Here is an 8,356-nt window from a genome sequence, read left to right on the forward strand (position 1 = left end):
TTCTCCTGGAGGCTGATAAGGTCACAAAGCCCATTTGCAAAAATACAGGTGAGACTCAGCAGATTGACCAACCCATATGGAATGGAATCTGCGGAATAGTAGCCAACCTCATTGGTCAAGTGTTTGGTAACCAGGGATAGTTGGTTACGTCAAAATGTACTAAGATCTCCTAAATTGAGTTACAAAGAACTGATATTAAGGATGGACTTGGGAAAATCCAATGATATTATAAAGGGTTCCTCCTTGGCTAATAGGTGAGGGCACCCTCCCAGTTATCTAGATGAGTAATGATCACCCCATTCTCTATGACAAACCTCATGTCACAAGCCAGTTTGGCCATTACCACATTGCTCATAACAGGAGGAGGATCAGGAGGGCCTAGACCCTGTTCTGATATCTGTACTGTTCTGATTGATGTTTAAATAACATACTCAGCACCACCTTTCCAACCAGACTTTACTGTTTTCAAGAACAAATAGGTCAAAGGCGGGGTTGCAGCCCCTCCTTCTCTAAATATCTGGTGCAGTGGTCAAAGTGTTTTGGGGGCTTCATGACACTTGAAGTTGTCTCACTTTTCAGCCCCTAGGGACACTGGGGCTGAAAAGTGTGGTGCCTGGAATTTTCCATGGGCTCAGTCAAAAGTTTATTTTCAATGTAGAATTAAGTCTCAGATTGCACTACGGACTGATGTGAGTTAATGTGTAGGCTCTTTTGAGTCAATATGCACAAGATGTTGTAACTGATACTGCTGAATATATTCTAGGAAGGGTTATTAAATATGTGTAATTCTTTTTAATTGTAAGGAATTTTCCCATTGGGGAAATGTCACAATTAGAACAGTGGTTGTAGGATAAGTAGAAAAACGGGAGCTACCAGGTTTTCCCATTACAGGCATGGAATATAAGTAAAGCAGAGTAGGATACTGGGATGTGTTGGGGATGGTGAAAGGAGGTCCTTATACTTATTAAGGAACTATTAGAGACAAAGGTGTTTAAAGGGTCTAGACCATTCTACAATCATCCTGTGTCTAGTGATAGAAGCTGGTGGTTCTTGAAACCTCACTGCAGATTACTCTAAGCTCAGCATGACAGCAATTTTCCTTACCCTTGCAGTTGTAGATATCATGATGACCATAAAGTCCATTGCACAGGGCCTGGTGGTGGACATGCTAATGCTTTCTTTAGATACCACTGCAAACAGAAGATCAGAGCTTATTTGCCTATATCAGATTCAGAGGACAATACCTATTCACTCTGCATCCCTATGACAACCTGAACTTTCTAATGCTTTCTCATCAGTGGATGGACTGAGACTAGGGAACTGAAATCTTACTAGGGGCACCAGGGGTCTTGGTACCCTTACATGATTACATTATTCTGATTGAAAGGACTAAGGGGAGTATACCATCTACTTGAGACAGATGGGGTAATCTGAATAACCAGACTGGACTCTTAATCCTGGCAAGTATCATTGGTCAGCCACTAAGATTAACTTTATGGAAACCATGGACTGGTACCTAGAAACAATCCAAGTCTATTCATGAATGAAAATGATGTCATTAAAATCTCTGAGAATGCAAAAGAGGGCAGAACATATGACAACCCCATTCAGTATTGGATGCTCTTTATATTTCTCCCGAGGATCCAGTTCAGCCCATAACATAAGATCACTGGACAAGCACTGGAGTTGATTAACAGTCGGCATTAGAAGCTATCCATTAGGCTATTCAGACAACTTTTCACTCAGGCTCCTCATCCATGCCGTGTATTTTTAAGGAAATTGTCAGTTACCAACATTTCTGTAGAATGGAACCTGTGGCTAAAATATTTGTCTACTAGGCAATGGCACTTTTAGGTGTTTGTTCATGGTCCTTGCCTGAGTCTGACACATGATACACCCCATTTGAGAGACTATTGTCTGCTTGTTCATGGATGCTGGTGGATATCGAGAAAATAACAAAACAAGTGTGAGGATTGTTAAACCCTGGCTTTCATATCATGGCATTGGTCTTTAAGGAGAACACCAACAAAGTGAGTATTGTACAAGAAGCATACATTTTAGCTGAAAGTGGTATATTTAGGAAGAAGCAGAGTAAGCTTTAATAGTGTCTCAGAGGTGCAGGAAAAAGTGTCCAGTCACACTGCAGATGTAGCTATCTCAGATGCAGAGATCATGGCAGCACCTCAGAGTCTCATGGCTTTGATACACCCAGGTTTCTTTTTTATTTTTATTTTTTAAATGTGGCTCTCTTTTTTTTTTTTTTTAAGATTTTATTTATTTATTTGACAGAGAGAGACACAGCGAGAGAGGGAACACAAGCAGGGGGAGCGGGAGAGGGAGAAGCAGGCTTCCCGCTGAGCAGGGAGCCCAATGCGGGGCTCGATCCCAGGACCCTGAGATCATGACCTGAGCTGAAGGCAGACGCTTAATGACGGAGCCACCCAGGCACCCCTGCACCCAGGTTTCTGAGGATGGCTGGGTATGGTTCATGAACTTATCAGTAAGTTTAGTGGAGATAGAGGCTGAGGTGCTTACCCTGGAAAAACTGTATTCCAATATACCTTTTTGCATTTTGAATCACCCATGGGCAGTCATCTGTAGGTTTACAGACTAGTGTGGTATGTGGCAGCATGCCAACTGGATCATCATGTCTCAGCCCCTGCAGAGAAAAAAATTATCATCAAATTACCCAAGATGCACATGTATTTTTGTGCCCATGTGGAGATACATGAATAAAGACCCTTCCAAGAAGAGAATCAGTAGAATCATAAAATTCATCAGACATGAGCTGCCAAAGTTAGTACCATGGTCACATGGGTAGACTGTCACACAGGGCACGATAATCCACCTTCAATTCAGAATCTGGCCCCAAACCCAGGCATAGTAATTCCAGCACATGAGACCAAGGCAGCCTGTTAGATGTCCCCAGAGTGCTAGCCACATGTCAGTACAGAAGAGATCTCCATGTCTCATAGCCAGAAAAACTAGACCTGACACCCTAACTTCCTCTCAAGCATACCTCTGACCACAGATGCAATAGATACCTTTACAGAGAAGCCCTGTCCACATCACCAATGGAGGCAATATGAAAGACTCTCATTTGGACTGTGTTTTCTATTTTTATCTTCTTACCACATCCAAGCAGACAATGGTGTCACCTTCAGAGGAAGACAAATCCAGTAGTCATCAGCTTCATGAGACTTTCACTGGATCATTCCTGCCCAGTGTTACTCTCTAGCAGCTAATGCCATTGGATGACAGCATGGATTCTCAGAGAAGAGAGTAAGATAAGTAAACAACCAATACTCCAGACCTAGCAGAGCACACAATTTAGAAAATAAATTTGGGCTCTAAGTATGGCATTTCCCCAGCCCATACCTTCTATATAAATAGAATGTTAAATTACAAGCTTAGGGAAGGGAAGGAGGCCTTAAGTCTGAATTGGGCAGGAAAACTCTGCTACACTGACACCCCTCTCCAAAATACCTTTCCTCCTTTCAACTCAAGTTTTTATGTCCTGGAAGTGTGCAATGGGCTAATGTAGCTGAACCCTTTTTGGGTAAGTTTTTGGTAAGATATCCAAGAACTTTGCTGTATAATATCGGGTACTTTGCATTTATTGTTTTGGCCTTTGGAGTGTCTAGCAAAACGCTAATATTTGAGGACATGTTTATAGATCATCCTATTCGAGGTAGGTTTTCAGAGATGCATCAGATCTACAGTACCTTCACTCACTCCGTCTTTATTGTAGGTATTTGAGTGCATTTCCTCATTTGTTCTACTTACTTCAGAACTGGGTGGGGGGTAAAGTCAGCATCCTTTCATCCCCTCCTTCTTTTATGGCCAGGGTGCATGCAGACACTGCCATATACTCCATCTTTCTTTGGGGCAAATGCCTCCTCGTTGTTATTTAGGAGAATTTCATATTGGATTATCTCCAGTTCAAACTTATCCCTCAACTGTCGTGTAGGAGTATACAGATTCTCTTGGTATTCTTTGGGAGCCTCTTTTGTATTTTCAAAGCCTCCTGAAAAGACTTGGTTCTTTGTTGGCTATTGACTTTATTCCAGCTTCAGATATTAATTCAATTCTGGTGACCAATGTATGTAACCCTTCAATTTAAGGAATACCATTCTGTACTTTTGTACTCCTTCTGCCATTTGTATTGTGATGTATTGCTCTCCAAACACTAAACTAGAAAGTGTGATCCCAACTTTTGTGTGAGCTGGTGGTGGTACTTCAGGGAGACTTGTTTCCTTATTTTACCCAGCCCTTTTTCCTACATGGTGTGGGGTGTTAGCTCCTCAGTTCATTTTGACAGATTTACGCCATATGACTTTTAATCCCCATTATCTGGAGACTGATATGGTTTCATTGCCCTTTTAGAAAAAGATAGGTGAGACCCTAAAGGTCAAAATAGTACATGTTGATAGTGAGAGGGAAGGAAGAGATGGTGGATGTGCTCCCTGGTCATTCTTGGGCCAATCTAACTTAGGAAACCATACATATGGGAGAAATGGATTCCATAAAGGTTCTTTCACAGCCACCTCTAGGAAAGTCTCTTCATGATTGGAATCCTGTCTTCAGTCAGAGGATCACTGCTTTTATATGTCACTCAGCAAAATGGATGAGAATACAGGAAACGTGGGGAAAAGTAGAGAAAAACAAAAAGGGGAAATAAGTGAGAAAAGGGGGGGTGAATTAGGAGAAACCTAGAAACACAAGGATGGGTGCAGTGTGGGTATAGCCCAGTGTGCCCTCATCCCATTCTTCTGTGAGTTGTCAGAGTGCATACAGACCTTATCATATAAGTCTTCAGGTGATTGTCTTCAGGTCTCTGTGTTAGGAGACTCTTTGTTTCTGTGGGAGGATCATTTCCTATCCATACTTATGCTCATCCTTTAAGCAGGTGACTTTGTACCAAGTGGGTTTTCTCAAGGGGCCACTTTTTTGTATATTTTAAAACTCAGCTGCAGTAATTTAATATGCCCTAACTATATACCAAACATTATGCAGCTTAAAAATATTATTGAATTCTTTGTACAATTCTTTGGTATAGGTTTTTTTTAATATATGAATTGCTCCAAAAACATTAATGGCAAATGTAATGTTGTTCTTTGCAGTATCCTAGCACCATTATGTAGGCTGAATTTGTGATTAATAATTAATGTAAGAACATTAATGATGACATTATAATTTCTCAATATAATATACTTAATGTTTTGACATCTGTTTTATGTGGCACATGAGGGAGCCCTGCCAGTTGTGCTGGATTTCAAGAACAAGATTGTTTAAGGTAGAGCTCAATATCCTGCCTCTAATAGGAATCAGAGGCCTTATGCACTGGTCAAGACTTGAAGGCACCCATGATTGCCAAAACTTTCAGCTGTGTAGGAGATGGGGCCCAAGCCCCTGTGCTGCACAAAAGTCCCATATGCATGGTTGATATTTTCTTTGGACTGCACATGGAAATCATTCTCACACTGAAATGAGGACTGATGTGAGTTTATGGGTGAGTTTATCCCCTTTCAGGAGATGAGCTGAGAAAGACTGTTCTTGGGTGTAATTTTAAAAGTAGATCACCTCTAGGGAACAGTCACTGAGAAAGAGGCATGACTGACCATGTTGGATGTGCCAAAGAGATGGATAAAACTGTGACCGAGTTTATCAAGAGAACCATTTTGAAAATCCCAATGACTGAAATGATGACAATCCTCCAAGCCTGGGATTTTTTGTCTGAAAATCAACTGCAGACCACAAACTTCTGGCAGAAAAAGGAATCTCTTGTTCAGGACTTGGTTCTGCTTTGTGAGGAGAAGCATGCAAGTCTCAGTGATGCAGTCCTTTTAGACATCATTTATACTCAATTTCATCGGCACCAGCAAGTTTGGGATATTTTTCAAGTGAGTAAAGGATCAGGTGAAGACATTGACCTGTTTGATATGGAACAAGTCCAAAGATCATTTAAGAAAATTCTTTAGGAAGCATTAAAAAATGTGATGATCAGCTTCAGAGATGGTGAGGAGAATGCAGTATGGATTCAAATTGCCTGGGGAATGCAGTATGGAAAGCCACACCAGTACAAACCTGCTTATGTGGTATATTATTCCCAAACTCCACACGCCTTCTTCCTCCCAGCTGAAGAACAATCCACCCCTTCTGGGGCAGGCACTGACAGTTGCTAGCTGACACCATCAGATCGTGAAAATGGACCTCAGAAGCCAGTTTCTGGACTCTCTTAAGGCCACTGTTTTTAATCAGCATAATCAGACCTCGGAAACTCTACAAGAAAAAAACCTTGGGCTGGATGTAAACATGGATTCAAGGATCACTCCTGAAAACAGAATAGAAAAATAAAGAGTCTAGGGAGTGACTCAAGAAACTTTTGGAGACTATTCTCAACTAAGGCTAGAACTTGTACAATATAAGCTTAAAATGAAATTCAAAAGTGACTTAAATGGGGACATCTTGACTGAGAGAGAAGAACCCCTCTGGTGCCTAATAAAGTTCTCTAGCCTGCATCTTCTGGAAGTGTTGAAATTCTTAGCACCAGCTGGTACTGCAGATGCACCACTTTCTCCATTGCTCACTTGCATACCCAACAAAGGAATGAATATTTTAAAATTAGAGATAAAGAAGATGAATGTGTTTTTTTTAAAGATTTTTTATTTATTTGACATAGAGAGACACAGCAAGAGAGGGAACACAAGCAGGGGGAGTAGGAGAAGCATGCTTCCTGCGGAGCTGGGAGCCCGATGTGGGGCTCGATCCCAGGACCCTGGGAACATGACCTGAGCTGAAGGCAGATGCTTAATGACTGAGCCACCAGTTGCCCCTAGATGACTGTGTTTTTATAAGCACAGCATCTCCTTGACTGTATGCATTTCAGTTAATAGCTAGCTCGGTAAACTTGTGTTTTAGAAATTAATTCTTAATATTGATGGTTTAGAAATGTTCAGTATAATTGTTGGGGCTGATTTTTCCTCCTCCACTGTATATCCCCTCTCCCCAGTATCCTGCAAGCATAGCAGTAGTGGGCCTTTAAAATGTGATGGGATGTCCCTTTTCTTACTCCTGCCTCTCCTCAATTCTGGAGAGGTCTGGTTCCAATTGCTGATTTCCAGGGATATTCTCTTAAGCCCTAGATCAGAGAAAGAAGCAGCAAGAAACTATGCCCAACTCAAAACTTCCCAGGAGAATCGTAAAATTAGTTCATTCACAGGGTAGAGTTGGATCCACTAAGTTATTATTGCAAGATGTAATATATCAGATGATTCAGTTATATAAGGTTTCTTTATAAATATACTACTTTTATAATATATATAGCACTCAAACTGACCAATATTATCCTGATTTGTGAATAAAGATGCTTAAAAACTGGTAAAAATAAATAAGGAAAACTGGATCATCTCACAGCTGACCTGGATCCCAACCTTCATGAAGGGGTCTTTGAAGTACGGAATTTTCTCAGAGAGTGTCTTTTGTAATTTTGAAAGTCTCTTTAAAAATAGTACAAGTATAGGTTTTGGGGTAGCTGAGAATCTCTGGCTTGTGTTGTTCAATAATATAGGCATTCTTGGCTCTCCTGCAGGTCTCACTATGACTTTTGTGTTGTCATATTATATTAGAACTTAGAGTTGTATTTGATCACAATTTCTTTGAGTTCTGGTTGAGCTAATAATGTTAATGGGTTCAGAGAGGAAGTAACTTTATTTGTGCTCTTTTCCCCAAAAAACAACTTGAATACAGGAATTCAGTAAAGTGGCAGGATATAAAATCAATGCACAGAAGTCAGTGGCATTCCTATACACCAACAACAAGACAGAAAAAAGAGAAATTAAGGAGTCAATCCCATTTACAATTGCACCCAAAACCATAAGATACCTAGGAATAAATCTAACCAAAGAGGTAAAGAATCTGTACTCAGAAAACTATAAAATACCCATGAAATAAATTGGGGAAGACACAAAGAAATGGAAAAACGTTCCATGCTCATGGATTGGAAGAACAAATATTGTGAAGATGTCAATGCCACCTAGAGCAATCTACACATTTAATGCAAATCCCTATCAAAATACCATCCACTTTTTTCAAAGAAATGGAACAAATAATCCTAAAATTTATATGGAACCAGAAAAGACCCCGCATAGCCAGAGGAATGTTGAAAAAGAAAAGCAAAGCTGGTAGCATCACAATGCCGGACTTCCAGCTCTATTACAAAGCTGTCATCATCAAGACAGCATGGTACTGGCACAAAAACAGACACATAGATCAATGGAACAGAATAGAGAGCCCAGAAATGGACCCTCAACTCTATGGTCAACTAATCTTCGACAAAGCAGGAAAGAATGTCCAA

At 40.6% G+C, this 8,356-nt stretch overlaps 1 pseudogene; it reads left to right on the forward strand.

Annotated features, from left to right (window-relative positions):
• Positions 1–5,200: 5,200 nt before the first annotated feature.
• LOC145717987 (centromere protein N pseudogene) lies at positions 5,201–6,274 on the forward strand (annotated as a pseudogene).
• Positions 6,275–8,356: the final 2,082 nt, after the last annotated feature.

This window comes from Leptonychotes weddellii, chromosome X (assembly GCF_054177405.1).
Source record: "Leptonychotes weddellii isolate Sample4059 chromosome X, ASM5417740v2, whole genome shotgun sequence".
NCBI lineage: Eukaryota > Metazoa > Chordata > Mammalia > Carnivora > Phocidae > Leptonychotes > Leptonychotes weddellii.